The sequence below is a fragment of the Monodelphis domestica genome, chromosome 4 (assembly GCF_027887165.1).
Source record: "Monodelphis domestica isolate mMonDom1 chromosome 4, mMonDom1.pri, whole genome shotgun sequence".
Taxonomy (NCBI): Eukaryota; Metazoa; Chordata; class Mammalia; order Didelphimorphia; family Didelphidae; genus Monodelphis; species Monodelphis domestica.
This window is the reverse complement of record NC_077230.1, coordinates 118,574,647-118,586,583: the sequence shown is the minus strand read 5'-3', so window position 1 is coordinate 118,586,583 and position 11,937 is coordinate 118,574,647.

Sequence of the window (11,937 nt, the reverse complement as noted above, 5' to 3'; positions counted from 1 at the left end):
AATGTCAAGTGCTTAGCAAAGTGCCTGACACACAATAGTTGCTTAATAAATACTTGATTCCTTTACCTCCCCTTTGTTTAGATAGAGGCAACATGGTACATGGAAGAAACACTGGAGAGAATCAGAATACTTGTTTTCAAAGTTCATCTCTGATATCTAGAACTTAAATGACAGCAAACCTCTTCTTCAGGTCTATTTCCTTGTCTGTTAAATGAGGGGTGGGTGTTAGCTTAAATTGCCTTTGAGTCAGCCTCCTTACAATTCTACATATAGGTGTATATATATATATACATATATACATTTTTATATTTGTGTGCATATATACATATGTTGTTCATTTCAATTGTATTCAACTCTGTGGCCCCATTTGGGCTTTTCTTGGCAAAGAAACTGAAGTGATTTGCCATTTCCTTCTCTAGCTCATTTTAGAGATGAGGAAACTGAGGCCAATAGGTTTGACTTACCAGGGGTCACAGAGCTAGTAAGTACCTGAGGCCAGATTTGGACTTAGAAGGGAGTCTTCCTAACTCCAGGTCTGGAACTTTATCCATTTGTGCCACTTAACCACTCACATACATTTTTACACACAGACTTTTATATCGATAGATAGCTACATATGCATATACAACATGCCATAATGTTTATAGAGGTGGAAGGAAATTGGGAAATCATAGAATCATAGATGTAGAATTGGAAAAGACTTTAGAGGTCACCAAATCTAACTCTTTTTACAACTGAAATTCTTGACATTAGCTTTGCGGTCATGGGTAGGTCTCTGAGTTTCAGTTTCCTCATTTTAAAAATGGAGATGATAATACTTTTAGTAGCTTTCCAGATTATTGTATCAAAACACTGTACATATAGCAAAACACATGGAAACCTTAAAATGCCATATAGCTGTTATCCCTTAAACTGAAAGTTATCTCTTCCTCTGAATTTCTCTTGTTACTTTTTGACCTCTCCAATGCACTTAATCATCTGAAAATTTTTAGGATAATTTGTATAAATTTTTGTTTTTTTTTTTACACAAATTTTACATAAATCTCATGGTAAGTAATTCTCAAACTTTTTGGTCATAGGATTCCTTTACACTATTATAATTTGTTAAAGACCCCAAAGAGCTTTTGTTTATGTGGACTATGTCCATCAATATTTACTGTATTAGAAATTAAAACAAAAATATATTAACTCATTCCAAAAAGCCATTACACATTAACATATCTTTTAAAATAGAACATAACTAACTATATTAAAAACAAGAATGAGAAAAGTGATGTGTGCATATTTCTGCAAATCTCTTTTATATTTTGACTTAATAGAAAGCAGCTGGCTTGTCAAAACTCTGCATTCAATCTATTGCTATTGTAATAATTAAAAATGGGTTTGACAAATATAGGGATTTAAAAAACTATTGTAGTTGCCATTTATTAAAAAAATTAACTTCTTAAGTCAAAATGACTGTTAGCAGCTTTTATTTACAGCAAGGTAGAGATATTAAAGTAGGAAATATAGGAAAGAGGTAGAAAAAATTGCCTATCTACAAATACCCTAAATCCTAATCCTAATGCCTGCAGACCTTGCATGTGAATCCAAAAGCGATTCTCACCAGAATCCAAAGTCCTAATTAGGAAGCTGAAATCTGAAGAGTCAGGTGATACTGAAAAATCCACCAAGAACCTTCAGTGCACACAGGACTAAGACCACTATGCTCACATTGAAGAGAGTGTCCCACTAAAGTGCCAAAAGAATCCTTTCTGAACAGCCAAGGAAGGAATGAAAAACTCTTTTCGTCAGTCTCACCCTTTTTAGCCCTTTTCCTACATCACTTCCTATCTTTCTCCCATGTCACAGAAACCAATCACAGCCTCCCAATTTGCCTAGCACTGCCCAGACAGTGCTTGTGGCTTTTGGGGGTTTGAACTTTTTTTTTTTCTTGTAAGTGACTTGTGAACTGTCTTACTTAGTGACTTACTAAGTGTTAAGTAGGGGTACTTTTAGTTCTTCATTGATTAAATCAAAATAGACAAAGAGAATTTAAAAAATCCCTTTCACAAGCCTCCCTGTGATTCTATTGGGAGACAAGCATGTTGAAATTGCCCAGATTTATATGCCTAGTCTCCCCAGTGAATCATTTTAAATATCTAGCTTATACCTCTAAAGATCTTCTAGTTAAAGTTACATATAATACTGTACTTTCTAAGGAGAAATTACAATAGTTGGAGTTAAGAGGGAAATAAAAGAGGAAGAAAGCAAAACCAGTGATTGGTAGTCACATTGACAAAAGTCAATTGGGGGCCATCCCTTTTGGCATAAGAGGTTACATTCAGAATAAATGTGTGCAACCCCTTTCAGCTCAATTAATTATATCCAAAGTTCATTCAAGATCTTCTGATGTGGGGTATGGTTTCCACATACTTCTTTATGGCACCTTCTCCAAACAGTTCACTTTTTTGATTCAAGGAATTAGCGAGCTTCTTTTCCTGAAATTTCTCTCAAAAAATTTAAAATCTTATTTTACGAAAATTTTGCAATCCTCCCCTGAGGAGGGTGTTGACCAATACATGGATCAACTCAGGATAAATGCCTGAGTTATGGGGTATATGAATCAATTCTCAAAAGAAAACTAAAAACATTTTTAAAAAAACAATAAAAGAAAAAATTAAATTTGGGGGAAGAAAAAAATTAACTTATCAAAATCTATGTATATAAAATTTCTGAGTAAGCAAGAATAAACCCATAACAGGTTCTTGAATCAGGGCCCAATTAAAGTGATTTATGGCTTACCAGCCTGTAGGACAATTGCAGCAATTTTGCACTTATCCAAACAGCAGCCAGAACTACAGAAAATTTCCATGTTATAAAAGAAAAAGGGACTATATTTTGAAGTAAAAGGGAAATATGTGATTCCCTGGTCTGATTTTTCCTTTACTCTCAGGGATAAAGGAGCCAAAATGGCAGTCAGACTAAGGACTTGTCAGGGGGAGTTCAGTGTCTGATGTTGTCAAACAGCTGCTTCCTCAAACTTCAAACAAGTACTCTGTCTTGGAGCAAATTCTCATCAATCCCATAGGGATCAATGGTATCCTTGACCTTGTGCTTCTTGACACTGTACAATGGCTCTTTTGTGATCCCTTTTTCTGCAATCAGACACAATGATTAATCAAAGACTCATAATATTTAATAATATTTAACAATTAATGGCAGGTTTCCATAGTCTAAAGCTTTTGGGTATGCATAGGTATTAGGGATAATGGATAGTTTAAACTTATCTTATTTGCAAACAAAAAGAAAAACAATAATACAATTTTAAAAAATCAAAGATTCATCATTCACATTCCATGACAATGTATCAGTCAAAACAGTGTCCAACTTGTCTATGAATTTTTATAATGGTATTATCTTTGGTCCAATTATAGGAGGAATACAAATAAATTGTGTTACATATAACAGAATACATTTAATCAGTGTTAATAGAAGGTACTTGTTTTACATGTGAGCAATGAGTCCAAGAGTCCTTTTTTCCAATTTTTATAGCTGTTGGAGTGGTTAACAGTACTTGAAATAGACCTTCCCAGGCAGGCTGAGCTCCTCCAGTAAGCTGGAAGTTCTTTATGTACAGGACTTTTGAGGCTATGGTAGTTATACCAGGGGCTCTTTTAACAGAGTCTACAATGCCTGGGGTGCCAAAGTGACTTTTTTTGTGAACAGTTAAGCATATTTGGTGATAAAAACTTCTAGGGAATAGTTTTCTTTCAGATGACTCCATTGATCTGTTTTGCTTTGAACTTTTGCTTCCATTTTCCCACTTCCTGTTTATTATAAGAGAGGGATAAATTTGAGTTGTTACTATTTGCCAAAGTTAAATTTAATTTGGATCCTTCTAAGGCAGAGAGCTTTGCTGCAGTATCTGCCTGGTGGTTCCCTCTAGAGATAGGGTCAGTTCCACCTATAAGGGAAGAACAATGAACTACAGCTAGGGCTTCAGGTAGCTGGAGAGCAGAAAGAACTCCATTAATGATCTCTGCATTTGTGATACATTTTCTAGCTGAGGTTAAAAACCTACTTTGGAGCCATAGCATACTCAATGTATTACATATTCCAAAGGCATATTTTAATGATGATTTTAGAGTTGTGACTTAAATTTGATCACCAGGGGAAATCCCAAATAAAATATCTGTCAGTCTGGTATTTTATGGTAATTTAATTAATATAGAGGGAAGGAATTAAGGAGAGGAAAGGAAGGGGATATAGGATTTCTCTCGCCTGGCCTGTGCCGGGGGGAATTTAAAATCCCTGCCTCTAGGTCTCTGAAGAAGATTAGAGGCTTCTAAGAGGATAAAGTTGGAAAGTAAAGGAGGAAAATTCAGCCAGAAACTCACCACCGAAACAGACAATAGCTTGTAGCCATGCTAAGATGCTGAAAGGCTCAGCATGTTCCTCTCAGCTAACTCTCCACCGCCATTAAGGAAAAGAGAGTCCCTCCAATCAAGATCTACTCGGAGACAGCAAGGGAGCCAAATATATAGACCTTTCACCCTTGTGTCTCCTCCTCTAAATGTCCATTCCTAGTTCTCATCTTCTTTTGATTAGATTATATCTTTAGAGTGAATTACTTAACACTTCTTTGTTAAATACACCTTTTGTTAGTTACTTGACCTTTTTGTGATTAATTTAACCTTTATAGTTACTTAATACCCTTTTGTATTAGGATACGAAAAATAGACTTAGCTTAAAGTTCTAGCTTCACTATAAGGTGAGAACTAAGTACCTTCATTGTTCAGTCAGGAGATTACAACTTTATCTTCCCCTAAAGTAACGTTTAAGTAGGGTGGAGTAATCTAAAGTTTACAATATCTAGAGTCTGTATAAATTGTTGCCTTATAGAGGGCATGTTTTAGAGCTATCAGTTCTGCACCTCAAGCACTTCTATTTGAGGGCAATGAAGCTGACCACACAGTGGCAAATTCTGTGACTACAAAAGCTCCAGTATAATGTATGCCATCCCTCATGAAAGAAGAACCATTGGTGAATAGAACTAAATCTGGGTTGTCTAAAGAAGTGTCCATGAGATTATCTAGAAGCTTTTTAGCCATGGACACTAAAGATTCACACCTGTGCAATGGTTCTCCTGAAACTGGTAAATCTGGAAGCAAAGAGGCAGGGTTAAGCACTATACAGAGTTTCAAGGTAATATTTCCATTACCTAACAAGGTTACTTCATATCTAGTGAGTCTTTGATCTGAAAATGCCTGTGTTCTATGCCTTAGCACTATACATTGATTTGGTTAAAGGATATGAAGAAAATCCAGTCTCAAAACAAATATATAGTTGGTAAAGGGAAGAATATATTTATAGGCACAAAAAGCTAGAATTATTATGAAATAATAGATACTAGATGGTGTCATAGATAGTGCTGGGCCAGTAATCAGGAAGATGAATATTCCTGAGTTAAAATCTGGTGTCAGAAAAATTACTAGCTTTATGACCTTGGGAAAGTCTCATAACCCTGCTTACTTCAGCCTTTTTATTTGTAAAATGAGCTGGAGAAGGAAATGGTAAACCACTTCAGAATCTTTGTCATAAAAACCATAAATGGGGTCAAAAGAATTGGACAAGACTGAAAAACACTGGAACATCATTATGAAAATAGTTTTGATCTTGAGGATATCCTGAATGGGATTTGGGATAGAGAAATGGCACCCTCTTTTTAATGATGAACATCCTCACCCCAGTCATGCTCTTTATATCCTAGTAACTGCAGTAAATCATTGCCAAACCTTACACCATCCTCTCTACAATCCAATTCCTCATTCCCATCCTCTCAAGTTTCACACTTTCTGGGATGCCTGTTAATAGGCAACAAACTTCCCTTCACCTTAAACTTATTCCTCTCCATTCCTATCTACTAACTCTAACCGAAAACTTGACTTTCCATTGATGACACTATCTCTCCAGTCTTCCTCTCAAGTATTAGCTGCATTTTCGTTCATTCTTCTCTGCTCACTGGTTGAGTTGAGGGACTAAAATATTCCTTGCTCTTTATTGCCACTTCCAAGTTTTTATCCTTTGTGCAGTACCCTATAACCTCTCTTTATTTAAGGTTCATGCTACTCATATCCATCACTCAATCTATACCCCAGTAGCTATTATTTATATACTGCCCCTCCCTACTACATCACTCTATATCCTTCCTCAGTGTTTTTGATATCCATCGTGCAATTTTTCTCTTTTCCAACTCCTGTCCTTATATTAGGGTGCTTCAACATCCATATTGATTCTCCCTCAAATACCCTAAGCACTCAATTCCTCAACCAATTCATTTCCAGTGACCTATCCCACCAATATACAAAGATAGGATCTTGCTATAAAGCTACAAATACAAATACCTTCATGTTCAAAAATTCTGAAATTTCCTTATACAACCATAATCTATTGACTTTTCACATCTCTCCCTATATTCCTGTACATAAGCCTATTTTTCATTTGTATAGTACCTTCAAATCTTTGACCCCTCAATTCTAATGCCATTACCCCATGCACTAGCATCTCTCCATTTCTCTCCATTTTGAGATGTTAGTGAAGTGATTCTACACTGTTTTCCTCTCTTGAATACCTCATCCCCTCAGCCTTGGACCATTTTCATCATTTTTACCTACACATCTACTGCTGAATGAAAGAATGGAAAAATCATACAGCTGTTCTGATTGGGTCCACTACACATTTATGTAATATAACCTCAAATGGGCCTCACTGCTTTGAGACAATCCTACTATATCTCCCTTATTGACTTGTTAGTCTTTCCTCCAGAGCAATTGCAAAATCTTTGTATATTTTCTCATGTACTTAGCTGAGAGCCTTGCCTCATATTTTACAGAAAAAATGGAGGCCATTCACTATGAACTCCCTTGTCTCTTTTCCTCCTCATCTGTTATCACTCAGATACCTTCTGCCACCATTTCCTCCATCATCCCATCTCACATGATGAACTAGTTTTACTACTTACCAAGGTTAACCCTCTACTTGTTTAAGTGATCCCATTCCATCTCACCTCCAACAGATCAACCCCTCCATCATCCCACACTTTCACTTTTCTTTTTTCCATTACAAGTGGAAACAATTTTTATCAATTGTTTTCTGATGTTTTAGAATGCAGATATTCTCCTTCCTTTCCTACCACCTCTCCCCAATGTGCTAAATAGTCTGATATAGGTTATACAAGTGCTTTCTTGCTATACATATTTCCATATTGTTTATGCCATGACAGAAGGCATGTATCATACACACAATAAGAAACTCATGAAGGAAATAAAGTGGATGATGGGGTGTTTTGGTCTGCAATCAGACTCTAACAGTTCCGTCCTTGGCTGTTGATGACATTTTTCATCATAGGTCCATGATATCTTGGAAATTGGCTTCATTGCTAATAAATTTGTTCATTACAGTTGATCATTTTATATTTTGGTTACTGTATATATTGTTCTCCTGGTTCTGCTAACTTCACTTTGGATCATTTCATATGTCTTTTCAGGTTTTTCTGAATTCATCCTGTTCCTTATTTCTTTTTTTTTTCTTTTTAGGATGCTTACCTTCTGTCTTAGAATCAGAACTCTATTGGTTGGTTCTAAGGCAGAAGAGCAGTAAGGGTTAGTTAATGGAAGTCAAGTGACTTGCCCAGGGTCATACATTTAGGAAGTATCTGAGGCCATATTTGAACCTAGGACTTCCCGTTTCTAGATTTGGCTCTTGATCCACGAAGCCACCTACCTGCTCCCTGTTCTTTAATTCTTATGGAGCAATAGTATTCCATTATAACCAAATGCCATAACTTGTTTATCCATTCCCCAAGTGATGAACAACATATCAATTTCCAATTCTTTACCACTACAAAATGGGCTGCTAAAAATATTTTGGTACAGGCAGGCCCTTTTCCCTCGTCTCTGATCTCTTTGGAATACAGACGCAGTAGTGGTGTTTCTGGGGCAAAAAAAATATGTATAATTTTATGACCCTCTGAGCATAGTTCCATCTTGCTCTCCAGAAAGGTTGTATCAATTCATAGTTACACCAACAGAGTATTAGTGTACCAATGTTCCCATATCCCCCTTCAACATTTATCATTTTCCTTTTTGGTCATGTCAGAAATTTTGGTCTTTGTCAGAAGTGTGTTAACCCCCCCAATTTGTTCTTTCCCTTCTGATTTCGGTTGAATTGGTTTTGTTTGTACAAAACCTTTTTTTATTTCATGTAATCAAAATGATCCATTTTGTTTCTTTTAATATTTTCTATATCTTGCTTGGTCATAGATTCTTCTCTTATCCACAAGTCTGACAGGTAAGCTTTTCCATATTCTCCTAATTTGTTTAAAGTGTCATCCTTTATTACTAAATCAAGTATCTTGATTTTATTCTGGGGGGTGAGATGTTGGTCTATGCCTAGTTTTTGCTGTACTGTTTTCCAATTTTTCTAGCAGTTTTTGCAAATAATGAGTTCTTTCCCCCAAAACTTAGATTTTGGGGTTTATCAAACACTGACTTGCTATGGATATTAACAACTGTATGTTGATTATCTAATTTATTCAATTGATCCACTATTCTGTTTCTTAGCCAGTACCAGATTGCTTTGATGATTATAATTTCATACTATAGTTTGAGATCTGGTAAGGCTTGGCCTTTTTTCTCCCATTAATTCCCTTGATATTCTTGGCCTTTTATTCTTTCAGATGAATTTCTGTTTATTTCTGTTATTATTTTTTCTAGCTTAATGAAATAATTTTGGGTAGTTTGATTGGTGTGACAGTGAATAGGTCAATTAATTTAGATAGGATAGTCATTTTTATTATATTTTCTTTGTCAATCCATGAGCAATTAATGTTTTCTTCAATAGTTTTGGACTGACTTTATTTGTATGAAGTATTTGGTAATCATGTTCATATAGTTGTTGGGTTTATTTGGGTAGGTATACCCCTCAGTATTTTATATGGTTTAGAGTTATTCTGAATGGAATTTCCTTTTCTGTTTCTTGCCATTGAACCTTGTTGGTGGTAAACAGAAATGCTGATGATTTATGTGGGCTTATTTTGTAGCTTGTGACTTTGCTAAAGTTAATTATCTTTATTAGTTTTTTGGTTGATTCTCTAGGTATACCATCATATTACCTGTAAAGTGACAACTTTGTGTAATATATGGCCAATAGAGGGTCACACCCACCTATACTGAGAGAATGAGAGGGGAAAGAAGTTGATCTTCCCCTTTCTTCCCTTTGGGAAAGGTAACCCAGTTTTGTCTCCTTGAGGGACTGAGTATGTCTCCTCAGAGAGTAGGCTTGGAAGGTGGAGGTTAATTTTGAGGCAAGAGCTTCAGTGAAATGACTCACTATCTCCCTTCTTGGTCTCAGCTATTATGGAGAGGAAGGATAGACTTTCCTGCCTCTGGATCCTTCTAGTACACCAACTGCCACTTCTTTCCCTTAAGACCTGAGGTTTCTCCTCAGCCCAGGGGAAAAGATTGCTCTTTGGATCTAGCTGTTGGATCGCTAGGGTTTGAGCTAATCCTCCTCTTTGGGGAGAGGTATAGTTGCCCCCAAATCTTCAGTCCCCTTCCTCAGTGTCAGAAACTAGGCAGACCTAATTTAAGTAGTAACACTTTAATAGGGGTTACTCAGGGAAAGGAAAGATGAGGGTATTTGATGAGGAAAGTAGGTAGCAGGAATCCTTATTGACTGACTGACTGACTTCACCCCTTCCAAATTTCAGGGGTCCAGGCTCTCAGCCTTGACTCCTCTTTTAGTCAGCTTCTGGTTTGTCCCTGCTCCTGATCTAATCTAGTTAGAAAATGAAGTTCAGGACAAGTTTGGGAGAGGGAGGTGGATTTTCTGAGTAGATGGCTTCTTTCAAAGTCCAGTCTACAATATTTGAGCTTAGTAAGAGATTTCGGGGGTTAAGCAATTCATGTCCAGAGGATCATCCAGCCTCGGAGGTCTTCTTCTCAAGTTCTCAACTGGAGGAGTGAATTGAACTGGCAGTTTCTGAGTTCTCACAGTTTCTGTTCTCTCACTGGAATCTTGAGTTTTTTAACTTCTGCCCTTCCTCCACATGGGCTACTCCTTGCACCACTGGATCTGATTTCTCTCTTTTGCAAATTCCTCTCTTATATTTGTTTCCTCATTGCCTATTTTAATTCCTTCAATTTCTTTTCCTACCCTTATCTCTATAACTATCATTTCTAGTGCAATATTAAATGGTAGTGGTGACAATAAACATCCTTGCTTCAACCTGGATCTAAAATCCTGGGAAGGATTTTAGCTAATTCTCATTAAAAATAATGGTTGCTGATGATTTTAGATAGATGTCATTTATCAATTTCAAGAAGGCTCCATCTATTCCAATGTTTTCTTGTTTTTTATAAGGAATGGGTGTTGCATTTTGTCAAAAGCTTTTTCTGCATCTATTGAAATAATCACATGGTTTCTATGGGTTTTGTTATTGATATGGTCAATTATGCTAATGGTTTTCTTAATATAGAACCATCTCTGTATGACTGGTATAAAACATACCTGATTATGGTATATAATTCATGTGATATAATGCTGTAATCTCATTGCTAATATTTGATTTAAAAATTTTGCATCAATGTTCATTAGGGAGATTGGTCTATAGTTTTCTTTCTTTCTCTGTTTTTGCTCTTCCTGGTTTAAGTATCAGTACCATATTTGTGTCATAAAAGAAATTTGGAAGGATTCCTTCCTCTCCCTCCCCTCCCCCCCATAACTTATATAACATTGGAGTTAGCTGTTCATTGAATGTTTGGTAGAATTTACTTGTGAATCCATCTGGCTATGGGACCTTTTTCTGAGGGAGATTTTTGAAATTTGAATGCCATGCCATTTGATGCATATATGTTTAGTATTGATATTGTTTCATTGTCTATGGTGCTTTTTATCCAGTTGTGATTTCCTTCTTTATCTCTTTTGATGAGATCAATTTTTTATTTTTGTTTGTTTGAGATCATGATTGCTAACCCTGACTTTTTAATTCTTTCTTTCTTTCTTTTTTTTACTTTAGGCATTGTAGATTTTGTCCCAGCCCCTTACTTGTATTCTCTTTTTGTATTCCTTTAAATATTTCTTGTAGACAGCATATTGTGGGATTCTAGTTTTTAATCTACCCAGCTATCCCTTTTTCCATTTTATGGGTGAGTTTGCCCATTCACATCCACAGTTGTGATTATTAATAGTGTTTCCCTCTATCTTATTTTCCTCTTATACTCTTCTCTCTCTTTTTAGTCTTTCTCTGTTCATACATGTTTTGTTTTTCACCCTTGCCTTCTCCAATTTGCACTTCTTTTTTGTCCATCCCATTCCCTTTCTTTATCACCTCTACTCTCCTAATTAACCTATAGGTTAAAGTAGATTTCTACAGCTGACTGAGTGTGACTTAATTCCCACTTCAAGCTAATTCTGAGAGTAAGTTTCAAGCACAGACTACCTCCCTTCTCCTGCCCCCAACCTCATCTCTTCTACTGTATTCTTAACTGCCTCCTCATAAGACAGTTAACTCTCTTTTATGTCTCCATTTATCTTTTCTCCATATGTTCCTCTTTCCTGTCCCTTAATTTTTTTATATCAGTCTACCTTATGCAGCTTCTTTCCTTTTTTCTACATATACTCCTTTTAATTGCTCTAATAATAATAAAGTTCTTAAATATTTTAAATACTTTGGGAATTTGGAATACTTTAAATACCCAAGTATCATCTATATCTATATCTATCTATATCTATATCTATATCTATATCTATATCTATATCTATATCTATCTTAAATATTTGTTATCACCTTTCCTGGTATGAATGTACTCAATTCTACCTTATGAAACCCTTAAGTTTTCATTTTATTTTTTTATGCTTCTCTTGAGTGTTGAATTTTCTTTACAGTTCTGATTT